This window comes from Ahaetulla prasina, chromosome 10 (genome assembly GCF_028640845.1).
Source record: "Ahaetulla prasina isolate Xishuangbanna chromosome 10, ASM2864084v1, whole genome shotgun sequence".
NCBI lineage: Eukaryota > Metazoa > Chordata > Lepidosauria > Squamata > Colubridae > Ahaetulla > Ahaetulla prasina.
This window is the reverse complement of record NC_080548.1, coordinates 24,822,213-24,841,938: the sequence shown is the minus strand read 5'-3', so window position 1 is coordinate 24,841,938 and position 19,726 is coordinate 24,822,213.

Sequence of the window (19,726 nt, the reverse complement as noted above, 5' to 3'; positions counted from 1 at the left end):
GGTAATAGCCAAATCCTTCAATTACGCCAGGAAGCAAACTAGCAGCCAGTGCAGTTCATGAAGCAGTGGTGTAGGATGGCCCACTCTAGGAGTCCCAAGAATGAATATGAATGAATGAAGGAATATTTTAATTTGTATACCGCCCTTCTCCCGAAGGACTCAGGGCGGTGAACAGGCAGATAAAATACAGATACACACAATAATTAAAAACATCCCTTAAAAAACTAATTTAAATTTGCCCAAATGTTAAAATAACATACTCCCCCATAAAATTATAAAATTATAAAACTTTAAAAAACCCATCAAATTCAATTAAAATTTAAAGATAAAAATCAGGCTAGTCCAGCCATACGAAATAAATAAGTTTTAAGTTCGCAGCGAATGGCTATGTTGTTGCACTCTGCACCAGTTGTTGCTTCTGAAAGCTTAAGTTGAAGCCCATGTAGAGTGCATTGCAGTAGTACAAATGTGAGATGACCAGGGCTTGAGTGACTACAGCAATTCTTGATGAGGGATAATAACAACTGGCTGGTGGTGGGTTTCAAAAATTTTTACTACCGGTTCTGTGGGTGTGGCTTGTTGGATGTGGCGTGGCTCGGTGGCCGTGGCTTGGTGGGCATGGCAGGGGAAAGATCCTGCAAAATCTCCATTCCCACCCCACTCCAGGGGAAGGATACTGCAAAATGCCCATTTCTTCCTAATCAGCTGGGACTCGGGAGGCAGACAATAGATGGGGGCAGGGGCAGTCAGAATTTTTACTACCGGTTCTGTGAACTACTCAAAATTTCCGCTACCGGTTCTCCAGAACTGGTCAGAACCTACTAAAACCCACCTTTGCAACTGGCACCTATACACAAAGTTGTACAAAGGCTCTCTTAGCCCATGACTGCCACCTGCTCTTCAATCAGGAGTCACAGGTCCAGGAGAACATAGGCCAGGTCTGTCTGGGGTAGTGCAATCCCATCCCAAATTAAGGAAGTCCCTGATATTACAACTCCATGCACTACAAAACCCCAAGTTATGGGCTGGGTTGACAGGTGGCTGCACTGACAGTGTTAAGGATCCTGCCCACTTCATAGGGTCCAACAGGACTGGATTGTTCCTAGATAACTGGACAAAACTTTCTTCTGGGCATCTTACATGGACCTGGGTTCCAAGTGGGAACAAATATAATCGACTTTGTTCATCAGGTGAAATTATGCTCTCGGGACTTTAGAGATGCTTTTGGTGTAAGAGGAAGAAAGATAAAAGGGGTGCTTGTTCAGATGGAAAAATATTCAGAACGGCAGAAAGTAAAACAAAAGCTTCTTACCATCAATCCACTTCCTCCACCACCCAGGACCTAAAAGGGAAACAAAAGGAAACTATTGCATTAAAACACTCAGGATTTCTCCAACCACACCATCGCTGCCATCTTTAGGGTAATGTATATGAATTCCTTCATTGTCCAGATATACAATAATAAATGTTTTGAGAGATGTCCTTTTCCATATCGTTCCCTATTCTCACAACCACAATATGGACCTTGTTTTGTGACTTTTTTTTTTATCACAGTCATTAAGCAAAACTTCCCCCATAGACTTTGCTTGTTGCAGGTTGGCCGGGAAAGTTGCAAATTGTGATCACATGGCCACATGAAATGAACAGCATGTTATTAGCCAGATGGCAATGAAAACTAAGTCAACTCTTTTCTTCGACCAAAGTCTCCATCAGTTTCTTTCTTTAAAAGAATGGACCGAACCAATTAAATTTGGAGAGAAGTACTGATGAAAAATGAATTTGGTAGCTGTTGAGAAATTTCTGCATTCTAAGCCGATCAGAGTCCACTTCAGAATAAAAACCATTAGAAGACATCTACCCTCCTTCAATGCTGCAGCTTTTCTTCTAAGCATTACCTCAAACTTTTTGTTGATGCAGCCAAGTAAATATATAAAGTTTTGGGGGGTATCCAAAAAGCCTTGACACAATATGTGAATTAAAAGTCAAATATTGAGCTTCCTTAGTTGTTTATAGGTAATATAACCACATACTATATACCGTATTTTTCGGAGTATAAGACGCACCTTTCCCCCCCCCCAAAAAAAAGAGGGTGAAAATCTGGCTGTGTCTTATACTCCGAATGTAGCCCTGCCTAGCTTCTCAAACGGAGATTTCAGAGACTGAAAAAAGCATCAGAAATGGAGTTTCAGAATAGAAGCTCCCAAACAGAGCTTCAGAGGCTTTTTTTCTGAAGCTCTGTTTCAACGCTTCAGAGGCTTGCAGAGGCAGGGAAAAAAGCAAGGCACAGAGCTCACAACCAAGAACCTGTTGCTAAAATTCACCTCTGGGAACAGCTGATTGGGGGGTATTCCGGGAGGCCAATCCACCTGCCAATCAGCTTTTTTCTTATTTTTCCTCCCCAAAAACTAAGGTGCGTCTTATACTCTGAAAAATATGGTACATCTTGGGTGCCAATGAGCCTGTGAATTTTGCTCTGTCTCTGTTTTTAATTCATCTTCCCGTACTTTCCATCGTTACTAATACCTTTTCCGCCAAAGACATTTTCAGCCTTCTGTATTGGTCCAACTCAGTAGGTCCAACCAGAGGTTATTTCTGACTCTCATGCTACAGTGAATACTGAGAAAGCTGAGGCAAAAAACAGGGTGCCAACCTGAATATACGGTTAAATTTTCAGTGATTAAATGATTTTCTCTAAGCCCTCTGCCTGATTTTTGAAATCCTTTATGAAGAAATGTGCCAATTAAAGCCTGAGGGCATGCTCAACAAAATGCTTATTCATTTCACCTGCACCCCAACTGAAAGGCTATGACAACTCACAAAATTTAGCCTTACCCATTGTGACGAACGCGTCAAAGTCAAAGCAAAGACTAAAAGGAGATACATTTTCTTGTTGCTCTTCACTTCTTCTGGTTCTTGATGTTCTTCTAAGTGACCTTACTCAGCTTCACCATCACGTTTTAACACCTCAATCTGCAGGCTTCATTTCCCAAATACAATGCCTCTATTGTTTCTTGATTTACAAGGAAATGTTAGGCTTCCATTGCATCATGCGCAATTATTCCGTCATCCATGCTCAAATTGAAGCTAAAAGGCAGAGATCGTGTGAGATTTTATTTAATTTTATTTATTTATTTAATTTAATTTATATACCACCCTTCTCCCGAAGAACTCAGGGCGGTTTACAGCCAGGGTAAAAGCACAACTCAGAAAAGTTAAAAAACTTTTAAAAACTACTTAAATTAAAGGCTGAAGGAATATAAGACTATAATAAAACCCCAATAAAAACTTCATTAAGCCAGCTCTGCACGATGAAATAGAAAAGTCTTTAGCTCGCGGCGGAAGGTCCGGAGGTCAGGAAGTTGAAGTATCTTCAGAGGCAGCTCATTCCAGAGGGCAGGAGCCCCCACAGAGAAGGCTCTCCCCGTGGGGGTCGCCAGTCTACATTGTTTGACCAACGGCACCCTGAGAGACCCTCTCTATGGGAGCGCACAGGTCGATGGGAGGCTATTGGTAGCAGCAGGCAGTCTCATAAATAACCCGGTCCTATGCCATGGAGTGCTTTAAAGGTGATAACCAACACCTTGAATTGCACCCGGAAGACTACCGGAAGCCAGTGCAGCTCGCGCAGGACAGGTGTTACATGGGAGGCTCTGGTTGTTCCCACTATTACCCGCGCGGCCGCATTCTGAACCAGTTGGAGCCTTCGGGTGCTCTTCAAGGGGAACCCCATGTAAAGAGGTTTTAACATCATGGAAGAACTATCATGGAAGAATGGGCCTCTTTCTCTAAGGCCTACCAGAGTTGAGCCTCATCAATCCAGATGACCATTTAAATGGCAGGTCAGAATTAACAACAGAATAACAAGAGTTGACTTTGGTGGACTTCTAGTCCAGGGGTCTCCAACCTTGCCAACTTTAAGACTTGTGGACTTAAACTCCCAGAATTCCTCAGCCAGCAAAGCTAGAATTTTTGTTCTAGTCCAACCCCTTGCTCAAGCAGGAGACCCTATACCATTTCAGAACTGGAATTGTCCAATCTTAAAATCAGATCTTGTATTCTACAATTTATGTAGGCATTTCTTTGGGATTTTCTTACTGGTGGCAACATAAACAGGGAATTTTCTCCTGGTTTTTTTCAGCTGACACCTGGAAAAAACATACCTTTTTCCTTGTCCATTTGCAGGGTAATATTTGCTCCAACAGAGATTCTCCTTCCATACTTCTTTTTTTTAAAAAAAACTTCCTCTTAATTTTTGCAATGATACTATTTGTCAGTTTGTTTGGATTGGTAGTCTACTCGTTGATTGGTTCCTTTCCTAATTATCTTATCTGTTAGATTTAGGTCAGTGGTGGGATCCAGCCAGTTCGCACCTATTTTCTGGAGAACCGTTTGTTAACTTTCTGAGAAGTTCAGAGAACCGGTTGTTGGAAGAAATCTTATTTTGTTTTTGTCCACTTTACAGGGCTAATCCTATAAAGAAGGCAGGAAGGAAACATTCTGGTGGTATTTCTAGCCTAATTTTTATTGCCTGCTTACAGAAACTGCCTCTCTGGTTAACCCTTGTTACATTGTAGCTAAGACGAAGCACCCTTCGACGTGAATGACGTTGAGTTGGCCATGCCCACATGGTCACATGACCACCGAGCCACACCTACCCAGCTGGTCATTAGGGCAGAGAACCGGTTGTTAAATTATTTGAATCCCACCACTGATTTAGGTCCTTTTTTTTCCCCTCCAGGAGTTCAAAATGAGGTATGGAGCAGATCTTCCTATGATTTTTCCATACAAACTTGGGCTGAGAGTGGGACAGAGCCAAAGTCACAGGTGGAAACCTCATGGTTAAAAGTGCCCCATAACCTGTATCTGTCTGATCCTAGTCCAACATTGAACACCTCACTCTATTGTTTTTATAAGACTATTTGTTATTGGGCCTTGAGTGTAGTTCTGGTTCTGAGCAGAACGATATAAAAGGGAGGAGAAGCAACTTATTCAAGCGGTAAATTCAGTGCAAAAAATAAATAAACATGCCAAGCATATCTTAATCTCTCCATCTGTATCTTCTGGCTAGGAATCAATGGAAAATGTTTCCTCGAAGTTCTCTACAGAAGATGATAAGAATAGTTACACTGACCACCAGCAGGGATTTTATGACCAGATTCATCCTGTTTCGGATTCTTCAGACATATGATGGCCAGATATTATTCCATTGGATGTAAACATTTACTACTTGGATATAAACCTTTACTAAGAATTGAGCCCATGCACAATTGGATTTTAGACAACTATATACAGATAGCTTAGTGGCTAAAGACGCTGAGCTTGTCGATCGAAAGGTCGCCAGTTCAGCGGTTTGAATCCCTAGTGCCGCGTGACGGAGTGAGCTCCCATTACTTGTCCCAGCTTCTGCCAACCTAGCAGTTCGAAAGCCCGTAAAAAATGCAAGTAGGAAAATAGGGACCACCTTTGGTGGGAAGGGAACGGTGTTCCATGTGCCTTTGGCATTTAGTCATGCCAGCCACATGACTAGAGAGACGTCTTTGGACAGCGCTGGCTCTTCGGCTTTGAAACAGAGATGAGCGCCGCCCCCTAGAGTCAGAAATGACTAGCATTTATGTGCGAGAGGAATCTTTACCTATACAGATAGTCTTCAACTTACCACAGTTCATTTAGTGACCATCTGAAGTTACAACAGCTGCGACCATTTTGCACACCTATGACTGTTGCAGTATCTCCATGGTCACATGAGCAAAATTTAGATGCTTGGCAACTGACTCATATTTATGACGGTTGCCGTGTCCTGTGATCCCCTTTAGCTTTTTTGACAAGCAAAGTCAGTGGGGAAGCCATATTCACTTAACAACCATGATACCAACTTCACAACTGCAGTGCAGTCACGTCACAACCGTGGCAAGAAAAGTCATAAAAACGGGGCAAAGCTCGCTTAACACACCTCTCACTTAACAACAGAAATCTGGGGCTCTATTGTGGTCGTAAGTCGAGAACTACCCGTATAGTCCATTTTAGGAGCTAGCCAAGTTCTGAAGCTTAATATTGTAAATAGAAGGTATGAATCTTTTTTGAATACTATCAGGTTCCTTATATCTGAGTCCCAAATAGGATGAAGCCAGTCACATAAACTTCCTAATAGTTAAGATAACTGAAAATACTTTACAGCAGGGGTCTCCAACCTTGGCAACTTTAAGACTTGTGGACTTCAGCTCCCAGAATTCCTCAGCCAGCTTTGCTGGGAGTTGTAGTCCACAAGTCTTAAAGTTGCCAAGGTTGGAGACCCCTGCTATACAGGATATGCAGTGTCTAAAAACTAGAGAAATCCTTCTCCCCATAAGAGTGAGGATGGGAGTCATATAAAACACATACACGGAGGACATTACTTAAAGCAATATTTATATTTTTTCTGCTCTGAGAGAGAAGATGGATGTTTTGTAGTGTAGGAATTTAGCACCCACCCCCCTCCTAGAAGAATGAAATATTTAAAAAGGCAGAATATATTTCCCTGGATGAGAAATGGAGAAACATTGTTTTAAAACATTTGTTTTAAAGACAAAGCAGCTCCCTGCAACTTCCTGCCACCCCCCACCTTTGTCAATGGGCCATCATCTGCATCATAATAGAACCCATCTAGCAACTGAAACTCACCACATGGCACCTGGGAAGATTACATCAGACAGCAAGGCTAGCTAAGACCCCCACCCCCTGGGAGTCTGACAACCAATCAGGATACTCTTCCTGTGCCCCAGAAAGTTCAAAGCTCAGAAAAAGCATAAAACCAGGGAGCACACAGGATCTCAGCCCTTTTCTGTTCAGGATCTCAAGCCATGTGATCCTGACCACCATTAAACCATCTTTCCAAGCAGCCTCCATGTTTCCAGAGTCTTTGTCTCCACTTGGAACTGAACCCAGATGGATATTTCTTCCAACAGTAGGATTCTGATAAAGAGTAAGAAGTGTTTCAACTGCTTCACTTAAACACCTGGTGCCTTCAGGGACTTAGGGTTTTCCATGGTGGAGAGTACATGTGTAGTTCCAGGTGTTGATTTGTTAGGTCCTTGACTTCCTTTGAGTCTACTTTCCTTCCTGCAGATGTTTCATTACCAAGATCGTTCACTAAGATCCCAAAGTAAAGTTTGCTCAGCAAGGACATTAAAGTGGTTTGTCGTTGCCTTTCTCCAAAATGTGCACACGTATTATTGTTAGCCCTTGCAAGGTAATTCCAGACAAATTACACAACCAGAAGTGCTACTTCCATCTTATTCTCAAATTGCATTAACAGAATCCGGCAAGGGTGAGATTATTTTGTGCTCCCCTCTTTCTTTTCACCTTTGGGGAAAAAAGGGAGAGTCCCTTCCAAAATCTTTCCAGCACCTTTCCTTCAGGGGTGGGGCTGTTGTGGGTTCGCAGGGGTTCGGGAGAATCTCTAGCTAAGATTCTGTGCAGTTCAGAGAACTCCCCAAATCCCACTCTTGGCTGGCCCCACCCACCCTGCCCCTCCCCTCCCAGGAGTCCCCACGTGGCCCGTTTTGGATGCAGGTAAGTGCAGGGTGTATGCAGAGGCTCAGGGCAGGTGAAAAACGGGCCTACTAGAAGATCAGAAAGGCTGGAAACGGGCCCATTTCCAGCCTTCAGTGTGCCTCCGGAGCCTGGCTTTTTTTACCCTCCTGGAGGCTTGAGGAAAACCTCCAGACACCCCTGCCCCCCACTGTGGTGCAGGCGGCCAACTAGGCCATGTCGACCATGGCCATGCCCACCCAGCAACCAGGCAGAGAGCCCCTTGCTAAAATTTTTGAAGCTCACCCCTGCTTTCCTTCTGTTTAGTTATTCAGTCTGCAGCTCTCTCAAGGACCTTTTGACAAACTATTACTATAAAATGAATTGTCCGTTTTCAAATTGGGAAGTAAGAAAGGAGGTGGATGCAAAAGATCTACTTGGAATTAAAGAAAACATTTGTTTTGTTTTTTTAAAAAATATAGGAAATATCTAGCAAAAGGTAAAGGTTTCCCCTGTCCAGTTTCTCCTACTCTAGGGCACGGTGCTCATCTCTGTTTCCTAGTTGGCAGAGCCAGTGTTGTCTTAAGATGCTTCCGTGGCCATGTTACCAGCCTGACTGTATGCCAAAGTGCACAGAACGCTGCTACTTCCCCACCAAAAGGGTACCTATTGATCTACTTGCATTTGCATGCTTTCAAGCAGTGGTGAAATGAAGCCAGTTCTATCCGGCTCGGGTGAACCAGTAGTGCCGGCAGCAGGAAACTCCGCCCACCCACCCAGATGTCATCACGTCCCATTTTTGACACTCCACGCATGTACAGAAGGTCCTGTGCATGCACAGAAGTGGCACATGTGGGCGAAGCAAGCGCACACGCGCTCCCATTTGCGAACCAGTAGCAAAGGTTAAATGGATTTCACCCCTGCGATTTCACCAGTTTTCAAGCTGCTAGGTTGGCAGGAGTTGGGGCAAGAAAAAAATACTTGGGTCTCACACTGCCAACCTTTCTGTCGACAAACCCAGATCTTGACCATTAGGTCATTAAGGAATTATTAATAAGCATATCTATCGTGTTTATGAGTACCAGTGGTGGGTTTCAAAAAATTTTACTACCGGTTCTGTCGGTGTGGTTTGGTGGGCATGGCATGGCTTGGTGGGCATGGCAGGGGAAAGATACTGTCAAATCTCCATTCCCACCCCACTCCAGGGAAAGAATACTGTCAAATCTCCATTCCCTCCCCACTCAGCCTTCTTTATAAGGTAGGTAAAATGAGGACCCAGATTGTTGGGGGCAATTAAGTTGACTTTGTATATAATATACAAATGGATGAAGATGATTGCTTAACACAGTGTAAGCCGCCCTGAGTCTTCGGAGAAGGGTGGGATATAAATGCAAAAAAAAAAAAAAACCTCCAGGGGAAGGTTACTGCAAAATCCCCATTTCCTCCCGATCATCTGGGACTCGGGAGGCAGAGAATAGATGGAGGTGGGGCCACTCAGAATTTTTACTACTGGTTCTCCGAACTACTCAAAATTTCTGCTACCAGTTCTCCAGAACTGGTTAGAACCTGCTGGAAACCCACCTCTGATGAGTACCATTATTTTAATACAGACTTTATTAGAGGGAGTGATCTTATTCATTCTGCTTCATCTTGGTCTGTTTTAAGTATTTTCCGGGACTTCCAAATGCTACTTTATCGTATGATAGCATCCAGCAACTTAAACCGCTACCTATCCTGTTCAGTTGCTTGAAAGGGACCTCACAGTTTTGCATCTTATAAACCAGGGAAATAAATAGCAGCAATAAAAGAAATCAACGTCCTTCTGTAGAACATTGACACACAAAAGTATAAATTCTGGATGCTGACGCTCAGCTGCTTCCTTGCCACTTGAAGATCTTGCTCAAGATACGTCATTCGTTATGGAATGGTAGTCAGGATCCTTAACAATAAAGGGGAGAGGACTTTCTCAGAGAAGCTGATATAAATGAGAAAAGGTGAGAAGAAAAGGCTCAGAATGTAGGAAATGGGCAAGCTAGAAGGACATGCATCCTACGCCAATTGATGAGCTACTTCTCCAGAATCTTGGAATGTCTGACACTTAGTATGATCATGACATCTCTGCAATCCGAAAACCTAGTTAGGAAAACTCCCAACAATGCAACCTGCACTTCGAGCTTCACGTATCTGTTACCATCAGCAAAGCCCAGTTTGCTAGAAAGTTTTGTGTGCGCATTTTTTTATGGCTAGATTGGAGGGAAAGGATTAAAACATGAAAGACAATATTAATCCTCAGATTATTGATTTGCTAATATGGACAGGTGCCTGGATCATTTCACCCCTATTTTCTTAATTGTGCCTCATGCTGTTGCCTATGGGGACAAGGTCTAATCTAACATAGGTTCCCTTTGAGGCAGGGGTGAAATCCAGCAGGTTCTGGAGAACCGGTAGCAGAAATTTTGAGCAGTTTGGAGAACCGGTAGCAGAAATTTTGAGTAGTTTAGAGAACCAGCAAATACTACCTCTGGCTGGCCCCAGAGTGGGTTGGAAAAGGAGATTTTGCAGTATCCTTCCCCTGGAGTAGGGTGGGAATGGAGATTTTGCAGTATCCTTCCCCTGCCACGCCCACCAAGCCACGCCCACTAAGCTACACCACGCCCACCAAGCCACGCCGACAGAACCAGTAGTAAAAAAATTTGGATTTCACCACTGCTTTGAGGAATATTTCTTCCAAAAGGTGAAAACTTTCACAGCTCCCTATTTGTGCTTTGTTTCTCGTGTCAAAACCCTCATTGTTTCGATTCATTGATCTTTTCCCAATAGCTTTATGTAAGGTGTTGCTCTTTCCATCAGATGCCCTTTTTTTATCGTTCTTTATCAGAGGGTTAGGTCACTTTTGCAAACAAGAGGATAATCCCGTAGCAAAAGTCCTTTTGATGGAAATCAGTGTGGCAGCTTTAATTGGGTTGATAAAATGTTAAGAGGCAACACAAAAGAGTGTCTAATACTGACAAATATCATCAAGATAAGGATGACAACATCATCAAGATAAAGTTGAGTGGCCTTAGGATGAGAGGCCTTAAGAGTAGGATGAGAGTCCCACGAAGTGTTTATAGCTGCTATAATTTTTGCCAGCAGAGCAAATGGACACCAAACCAGAATATGAAAAGAATAGCAAAACTTGCACATAGATGTAGCAAAAAAACCCATAAACTCTGAATTAAGTGGAAGAAAAAGAGCAGATTTCAGGTCTTGTGGCACCTCTTTCAAATTAACTTGGAACTGACAAGGTGTAGTTATAGTATTCAACTTGCTTTACCATGTCTTTCTGACATTAGCAGATCCAAACTCATCAAGGCCCAAAGCACCCACCTCATTATTATTAACGGTTCTCTCACCTTCCAGATTCCATGTTACGATGTAATTTATTAAACATATAAATTTTGGAAGTCTAGAAATTTTCTGGATTGTTCATAGGGTCCCTTATCTAGAGGTGGTGACCTAAACTGGCAAGATGGTGAGGTTGACCATATCTGATGGCCTTTCCTTATCAAAACGTCTTTTATTCAACCACTTCCTCCTTTTGACAATAGGGCCATTGGTTTAGACTCACTGAAGCATACCAGGTGAAGTATAAATAAAACCAGTGCCATGAAGAGAACTTCACTATTCGGAAGAGCGAAGAGTAGAAGAGAGGCAAGATGTTCCGTCCATTGCTTGCTTGTTTTTTTGTGGTGGCCTTTGGACAACTTCTGGTAAGAGGGGATCAGTTTTAGGGTGTTGGGCTTAGTTAATTACACAAGTAACCTTGAAATCATCTCTCCTTATTTTCTCACCCTGCTTTCTGTCTCTCGTCCTTTGGATGAGATCTTGCCAACATTTCAGTACCAATGTACCGTAATTGCCATGTTTTCCCACTATATTTGCACACTGCTTATATCTGCAATTAAGGGACGTGATGGCTCAGTGGCTAAGATGCTTAGCTTTTCGATCGAAAAGTCGGCAGGTCACCGGTTCGAATCCCTAGTGCCGCATAACGGGGTGAGCTCCCGTGACTTGTCCCATCTTCTGCCAATTTAGCAGTTCAAAAGTAAGTAAAAAATGCAAGGAGAAAAATAGGGACCACCTTTGGTGGGAAGGTAACAGCGTTCCGTGCACCTTTGGTGTTGAGTCATGCCAGCCACATGACCACAGAGACATGTTCAGACAGTGCTGGCTCTTCGGCTTTGAAATGGAGATGAGCACCATCCCCTAAAGTCAGGAATGACTAGCACATAAGTGTGAGGGGAATCTTTACCTTTACCTTATATCTGCAATTATCTGCAAGAGTGGAGCAGGTAGAGGTGGAGGAATGTCAGATTTGTGTCCAAACACCCCAGGATAGTCTTTCCAGGAGAAGCTAACTAATATTGCCTTCCGTTAAAAAAAAAATTTCTAATTCCTTGCAGAAATTTCAAAGTACAATATTAATTTTATACAAACTGGAGCAGGTAGCAAACCCCAATTTCACATTTTACATTCTTCAGAAATACAATTTTGTTTATTCGTCAGGTGTTTTGGAAAGCTCTTCATGCATCTCTTAGAATACAAAAGGGCTCACATTTGAATTTCAAAAATGCCCACACGCAGTTGTTCAGGATACACTTTTTTTTGGTTTTTGTTACAATCGTTTTGAATTTTTATGTAATGAATCAACAATTAGTTGATTAAGGTCTGTTTTCAGCACTGAAAATAAATGTGTATGCTTAAACATGAAAATGAATACCATTTATTATTTGTTTATTTATTACATTTCTCCTTCCCTTTCTATTTCTCTTTCTCCTCTTCGTTCTTTTGTTAATAATCATGAACTTTTTTCTTTCAGGAGGTCCGGGCCAGACTGTCGGTAAGCACTCCACATTTGCAACTTTGACATGTCATATCTGCCATCCGCAAGACTAAGATTTGTATCTGCAGAACCATGATTTTGCTAGCGTCCCTTTTTTAATTAATTATGACAAGGTTTGAAACATAAGGATGATGATTATTCATATAATAGCAGAACCAAGTCCCCAATTCTAATCTAATAATTAAAAAAAAACCAAAAACCAGAAGCAGCAATATCCACCAGTATGCCTGGTGGTAAATTAATACACAGATAACAAAATAAAATTTGTTCATAAGGACCCCAAATCATGGTTAGGTCTTCCTTCCTTCCTTCCTTCCTTCCTTCCTTCCTTCCTTCCTTCCTTCCTTCCTTCCTTCCTTCCTTCCTTCCTTCCTGTTCTGTCCTCCTCCGCCTCCGTCCGAATGATGGCTTAATTAGCCGGCACTATCAGCTCTGGCGGCAAAAAAGCCAGCGTCTGCCAAGAGCCCTCGTTATCTTCCACGACGCTGGTCAGTCACAAACTTCAGCTCTAGTCAATCAGTGGATTTGCCTGTTACAGAGACACACCAGCTCTTGCTGCCTTTTATATCCTGTGGGGTGTGGCTCCATGACTCAGGGCTTCCTAGGCATTATTTCTTCCACCTGGTCTGCTTCTGGCTCCTGGAGCTGAGCCAGGGAAGCCAGTGCTCCCGAGGTAAGTCCTGATGGCCCTTCCCCCTCACTGTCCAAGTCACTTTCTGGCAACAGGCCCGGCTCCAAGTCACTTCCGGGCATGGGGCCAAGTTCGGTGGCTGGAGTCACAACACTTCCTTCCTTCCTTCCTCCCTCCCTCCCTCCCTCTCTATTCTTTCTATATTTACATATATATCGGCTGAATAGTTATCATGCATTATCATATGGAATGCTGGGGACAGCAAAAAACGTTACTTCCTGTCGAACAGGAAGTTGGGAAATGGGCCATTTCTAGCCTCCAGAGGTGTGGGAAAGGCCATTTTCACCCTCCCCAGACTCATAGAGAGGCTCTGGAGCCAGATGAGAGAGAAAAACGGGCCTTCCCAACCACCACCCAGGCCCTCCAGAAGCAGGAAATAGCGTGTTTCCCTACTTCTGGTGGACCCAAAAGGCCCATTACATGCCCACTGATATGGCTACCCGTGCCACCTGTGGCACGCGTGCCATAGGTTTGCCATTATGGATATATTACAAACTGTTATATGATCTTGGATTTACTTTAGATGTAGAGAGGTAAAGGTAGAGATAGAGGTAGAGGGAGGGAGGGAGGGAGGGAGAGAGGGAGAGGGGGCAGGTTTCATTGAAGGCACCATGGTAGAGATATCTCCTGTGTTCCTATTCATGCCCAGGAGAAAGAAGTCACCCTAGGAGTTCCAACTAAGTGCATTTTTTCTTCAGAGAGAAAAGATCTGCAGAATTTGGCCTATTTGCAACTTTTTTCCTCAAGAAATTTATTACGTCACTTGTGATATCCAGTTCTGTTTCATTGAGAAATGGCAAACACCTGCCCCATTTCTAGCTCCATTGTATTTTTATTGTAAACCACCCAGAGGTGAGATGGGCAATGCAGAAATGTGGTAGATAAATAAAAATAAAGTTCTCAATACTTGTTACGCCTCAGAGTCAAGGAACGTGGTTCCGAGGTTCCTTTTTCTAAACATCAAACAAAATTCAGGTATTTGCCTTTTATTCTCTCAAAGCACATTTTAATTCTAACCCAGATCCTCCAAATGTGGCCCAATATTGCAGTATGTGAATGTTCCAGTCAAACTCACCCAGAGAAATTCTTGCTTTTCGCACACAGGACACACAGGAAAATCCAGACCATGAGGTGGAACTTAAAAATATAATGTTTCGTTGATTTTATTTCCTTTAATTTAGATGTCATCCTCATCATCACTGTTACTTCACTTCCTTCAATGAGCTCTCCTAGGAACTTGCTAAATGTTAGAAAGGGTTGTCTCTTGCCCGTATTCACTGTGGATTCCCTCCTTTCAATGGTGTTTCTGGGCTTCATCTTTGGCCAAATGAGATAGATTGCTCTTCACTTCATCATCACAATTTTGGTTTTCACTCTTGCCCATTTTCACAGGCTGCTGTTGAGGAGGCTAAGAGTCACGTTCTAGCACGAAAGGACCTTCAGGTGGGTGTCAGAAAATATTATACTAACATCCCTTTAATGGAAGTTCTATAATTGGATGTGGTGGTATGGTGGCTAAGACGCTGAGCTTGTCGATCGAAAGGTCGGCAGTTCGGCAGTTCAAATCCTTAGTGCTGCGTAACAGGCTGAGCTCCCGTTACTTGTCCCAGCTTCTGCCAACCTAGCAGTTTGAAAGCACATAAAAAATGCAAGTAGAAAAAAATAGGGACCACCTTTGGTGGGAAGGGAACAGCGTTCCGTGCGCCTTTGGCATTGAGTCATGCCAGCCACATGACCATGGAGACATCTTCGGACAGTGCTGGCTCTTCAGCTTTGAAACAGAGATGAGCACCACCCCGTAGAGTCGGAAATTCTATTTTTCTACTTGCATTTTTTATGTGTTTTCGAACTTCTAGGTTGGCAGAAGCTGGGACAAGTAATGGGAGCTCACCCGGTTACGCGGCACTAGGGATTCGAACCACTGAACAGCCGACCTTTCAATCAACAAGCTCGCCATCTTAACCACTGAGCTACTGAGTCTAGATAGATAGATAGATAAATAGATAGATAGATAGATAGATAGATAGATAGTAAAAAAGAAAAAGAAATGTTATGATTTAAGTCTTGGTGGTCCATGGCCATGGGTCCATGGTCACAAAATGTATATAAAGAGGCTCCGGGCTGAAGAAAAGGTTGAGAATCACCAGTCTAAACTATAATGCAAAGTTAGGGAAACCCTCCAAAAGATAGTAAGATAATGAAAGCCAGAAAATTAACATCTGCTTTTTCATCACCATTTACTCTAAAGTAAAGTAAAGACTTCGCTCAGCTCAGGAGAATTTCTCCAGTAATCCCTTTTCCTTTGAAAGGATTTAGGAAAAAAAAAACAATCTTTCTTTTAAAGTGATAGAGGAAAGACTAGGACATTCTGCAGGGCATTTACAAAACCTATTTGACTCCCAGCAACCAAGAGCAAAACTGTTCTGTGTTTATCCATGATTAGTAGGGGAAAGCAGAATGCAATAACCCTTGTTTTCTTTTTTTTTATTCATTCTTCAGGAAAAACGGGAACATGTGGGGAAAAAAGTAGCTGTGAGTATGTTGGAAGGATGGTCCATTGGCAAATGACATACAAGGGTAGCTCTATCATTAGGTAAAGGGAGTCTCAGCCAGGAGGGAGGAGAATGATGGCAGGCCTTTTGAGGTTCTTATCCACTATGCCATCCTTTTCCTACTTCATTCTCTGTTGGGAATACAAGTCTTCAAAATTCAACCTGGCATGGATGATTTGAAGTCATGAGAGGAGAGGAGAGGAGAGGAGAGGAGAGGAGAGGAGAGGAGAGGAGAGGAGAGGAGAGGAGAGGAGAGGAGAGGAGAGGAGAGGAGAGGAGAGGGGGGGAGAGGAGAGGAGAGGAGAGGAGAGTAAGTGGAGTAGAGTAGAGTAGAGTAGAGTAGAACAGAACAGAACAGAATAGAACAGAGAATAGAGGAGAGGAGAGGAGAGGAGAGGAGAGGAGAGGAGAGGAGAGGAGAGGAGAGGAGAGGAGAGGAGAGGAGAGGAGAGTAAGTAGAGTAGAGTAGAGTAGAGTAGAGTAGTACAGAACAGAACAGAACAGAACAGAACAGAACAGAACAGAGAATAGAGGAGAGGAGAGGAGAGGAGAGGAGAGGAGAGGAGAGGAGAGGAGAGGGGAGGGGAGGGGAGGGGAGAGGAGAAGAGAAGTGAAGAGAAGAGAAGAGAAGAGAAGAGAAGAGAAGAGAAGAGAAGAGAAGAGAAGAGAAGAGAAGAGAAGAGAAGAGAAGAGAAGAGAAGAGAAAAAAGGATGGAACAGAATAGAATAGAATAGAATAGAATAGAATAGAATAGAATAGAATAGAATAGAATAGAATAGAATAGAATAGAATAGAATAGAATAATACTTTATTTGGCCAAGTGTGATTAGACACACATGGAACTTGTCTCCAGTCCAGAAGCTCTCTATGTAATGCAAAGCAACAGAGTAATAAAAATCATAATAATTATACCAATAAGATAAGTCATTATCCTCCAAATATGTTGGATGGGCTGAGTTCACTGTGGAGGGCCGATGGGACTTGTAGTTTCTCACTTGTAGTTGATTCCTCCCTCCCTTTTTCTACAGGAACTCCAGGGGGTTGCTGACGCTGATGTAAACCTCTTGCAAGTTCCAGCACCAAATAACCTTCTGGTAGGAGTCAAAAATGTTTTGCTAATATCTCTTTAAGTTCTACAATTGCGTACAAACCAAGGAGTTTTACTCTAAGGTGGTTTCTTGGTTTGCAACTTGCAGACGGATGCTAGAAGACTAGTATTTACCTTTTGGTCCGTTCTGCAAGGCAACCCATCCACATCCCTCAATGCCTAGGATGGAACAAAGCACGGTGTGAAACAGAGGTGGATTTCTGCAGGTTCTGACCAGTTCTAGAGAACCGGTAGTGGAAATTTTTAGTAGTTCGGAGAACCGGTAGTAAAAATTCTGACTGGCCCCGCCCCCCATCTATTTTCTGCCTCCCAAGTCTCAGCTGATTGGGAGGAAATGGGGATTTTGCAGTATCCTTCCCCTGCCACACCCACCAAGCCACGCCCACCAAGCCATGCCACGCCCACCAAGCCACACCCAGAGAACTGGTAGTAAAAATTTTGAAACCCACCACTGGTGGGAACCTCAGGATGATTGGTCAAAGTATTTATTGCCTTCTGCAATACTTTATCAATGCCTTCCTGCTACTCTTTCCTTCCTAGTCTAGAAAAACAACTGAAAAAGTCTGGAATATAATGAGAAGTCAGGGAAGCCCCCATAAGGATGGTTATATAATAAAAGGCAGAAGGTTAACAACCACCACTTCATCACGGTTCATCTAAAACAGGACTCTCCAAACCTGGCAACTTTAGGACTTGTGGACTTCAACTTCCAGAATTCCTCAGCACAGCTGGCTGAGGAATTCTGTGAGCTGAAATCCACAGATCTTAAAGTTGTCAAGTTTGGAGAGCTTTGACCTACAGGAAATTCAAGACCTCACTCAATCCGTGAGAATTTCTCCAGAAATCTCTTTTCCTTTAAAGCGCTCCATGGCATAGGACCAGGTTATTTACGGGACCACCTGCTGCCACCAATTGCCTCCCATCGACCTGTGTGCTCCCATAGGGAGGGTCTCCTCGGGGTGCCGTCAGTCAAACAATGTCGACTGGCGACCCCTATGGGGAGGGCCTTCTCTGTGGGGGCGCCTGCCCTCTGGAATGAGCTGCCTCGGGGGATACGTCAACTCCCTGACCGCCGGACCTTCCGACGCGAACTAAAGACCCTTTTGTTTTATCGCGCAGGGCTCGCTTAATGTAATTTTAACATGGGTTTTATTATGGTTTTATTATAGTTTTAAATTTTTGTTTCAGCTTAATTGAATTAGATTTTTAAAATGTTTTTAATTTTTGTGTGATCTGTTTTTATTTGGCTGTAAACCGCCCTGAGTCCTTCGGGAGAAGGGCGGTATATAAATTAAATTAATAAGTAAATAAAAATAAAAGGAACTTGGAGAAAGGAACAAACTTCCTTTGTACCGAAACAGTAGGGGAAACGAAGGACAATTTTCCCGCAAGGCCTTTAAAAAAAACTGATGAGCTCCCAGCAACCAGCAGCAAAATTCTTCTCTGCTTTAGTAGGGAAAAGCCGGAATTTATTAACTGTTCTTTTATTATTTTTTATTCAGAATAATGCACGTTTGGTGAAAAGAGCTGCTGTAAGTATGCTGGAGGATGTTACATTGGCAAATTATAAACAGGTGTTGGAAGAAATGTCCATCTAGGTTCAGTTCCAAGCGAGGAGAAAGACATTGGAAACATGAGACACAGAATGAGAAAGAGACAGAGAATGAAAGAGAAAGAGACAGAATGAAGAGAGAATGAAAGAATCAGAGAGAGAATCAGAGAGAATGAGAGAGAGAATGAGGGAGAGAGAGAGAGAGAGAGGAGGGAGAGTGCCTGAAAGACCCCATCCCATCACTGGGAGTCCAGGCACTTCAGGAAGCGGCACGCTGGATTCGTATTAGTGGTCCACAGGATTTAAAATTATGAACTTGGTGGTCCCTGAGGTCCAAAAGGTTGGGGACCTCTGCTCTAGCCGAGGATTGTAGGGGTTCAGCAAACTCCCAAATGCCACCCCTGGCTAGCCCCTCCCACCCCACCCCGCCCTTCCCAGGAGTCTCCATGTGGACTGTTCATTATTCCAGGTAAGTGCAGGGGCCACATGGAGGGTCTGGGAGGGCAAAAAATGGGCTTACCGGAGGTTCCGGAAGTCCGGAAATGGGCCTGTTTCTGGCCTCAGGAGACTGGGAAGGCCATTTTTGCCCTCCTGGATGTTCAAGGAAAGTCTAGACCACATCCAACTAGGCCACATGCACCATGGCTACGCCCACCCAGCAGTAGGGCAGTGAACCTATTGCTAAAGGATCTGAAGTTCACCCCAGGCACAACCATGACCTTGATGAATATCCATAGACCTGAAATTGGAGAAGGTTCTTTAAAACAGAAGTGCATAATTGGATCCCAATGCCACCCCTGAAGAATCTTGGAGATGGTTCCCAGAGGTCTCCAAATTGACTTGCCTTCTTTGGACATTTTTACTATAGAGGGGAAAGTGGTCCAATTCCCTAATCAGAGAGCAATGTTATTGATTCTATTTATTTTGAATCACTTAGAAATGTAAATTAAATGGTTCTGCTTCGTTGCCTTGACCCAACTACCCATTTCTCTTTCAAATGCAATTCTTGGTGTGTGCTTGAAAGGCCAGGTGTGGCTTTTTGCCCGGGGGGAAAAAAGATTATTACCTTTTCATTTCAGACAAGTCCAAATCTCATTGCAAATGGATCCTCATGCCTGTTTATTTTTTAGCCTGATCAAGAGAAACAAGAAGACGTTCCAAATAATCCGGAAGAAGGAAGAAAAAGAGGAAAGGGGAAAGAAAAAGGAAAAAGAAGGGGGAAAGGAAAAAGGGGAGGAAAAGGAAAAGGAAGAAAAGAGAAAGAAAGAGACAATCAGGTAAGAAAATGACCCATTTATCTATCATTCCCGTATCTTTTAACTTTGATCCTCTGCTATGCCACAAACAACCCAGAAACAGTGTTTAAAACAAACACCCAAATGTAGCTTATGCTGTAAATGCATCCACTAAGTCTTTAACTGACCCGGTTAA